This window comes from Ornithorhynchus anatinus, chromosome X5 (assembly GCF_004115215.2).
Source record: "Ornithorhynchus anatinus isolate Pmale09 chromosome X5, mOrnAna1.pri.v4, whole genome shotgun sequence".
Classification (NCBI taxonomy): domain Eukaryota; kingdom Metazoa; phylum Chordata; class Mammalia; order Monotremata; family Ornithorhynchidae; genus Ornithorhynchus; species Ornithorhynchus anatinus.
Window position 1 is genome coordinate 26304446 of NC_041753.1, and position 720 is coordinate 26305165.

At 40.7% G+C, this 720-nt stretch overlaps 1 non-coding gene across 1 annotated transcript; it reads left to right on the top strand.

Annotated features, from left to right (window-relative positions):
• The first annotated feature begins 582 nt into the window (after positions 1-582).
• On the top strand, positions 583-720 carry LOC114808368. Its single transcript, XR_003756214.1, has one exon. It is a non-coding gene; the product is annotated as a small nucleolar RNA SNORA7 (small nucleolar RNA).

Here is a 720-nt window from a genome sequence, read left to right on the forward strand (position 1 = left end):
ACTAGCCAGGAAGGGAAGAGAAGCCTGAGTCGTAACCCACATTTTTCATCCAGCAATTGCATTACTTTGGGATTTTCTTTGCCCTTTCATGTTAGTTTTATGTTCCCATGACCTAGGTATGTTAAAAATGCCTTAAGAATTAACTGTCTCATTAACATTGTTAATAGAACATTGATACCACAGAATGTGATATGGGAAAGACACACTCATTGAAGGTCTTCTCTGAGAGCACTTCTCTGACTAAACCTTTATTTCCTTTTCTCCCACTTTGCACCCTTTATCCTCGCCCCCTCAGCCCCATTGCACTTAAGTACGTATTTGTAATTTATATAAATTTATATCTATCTCCTCCTCTAGACTGCTTGTTATGGGCAGGGAACTTGTCTACCAACTCTGTTATACTGTACTCTCCCAGATGCTTAGTATAGTGCTCAGTGCATAATAAACACTCAATAAATATGATTGATTTACTGATTGATTGAACTAGGCACCTGGTGACTGACTGATAGTTCTTATCAAACAAATACTCAGGATACTGTGGTAAAACAACAGGAATTAATATATTCTCCCTAGAGACAAAGCTCCCTGTTAGGATTGGATCTGGAGAGTTTCCAGCACTCTACCAGTCTTGGCTAAGGGAGGGAGAGTCAAGCAGAGGTATACCCATTCCATTCCTAGCTTGGCCAGTGGCTAGCGAGTGGAAGGCAACCTGCTACAAGT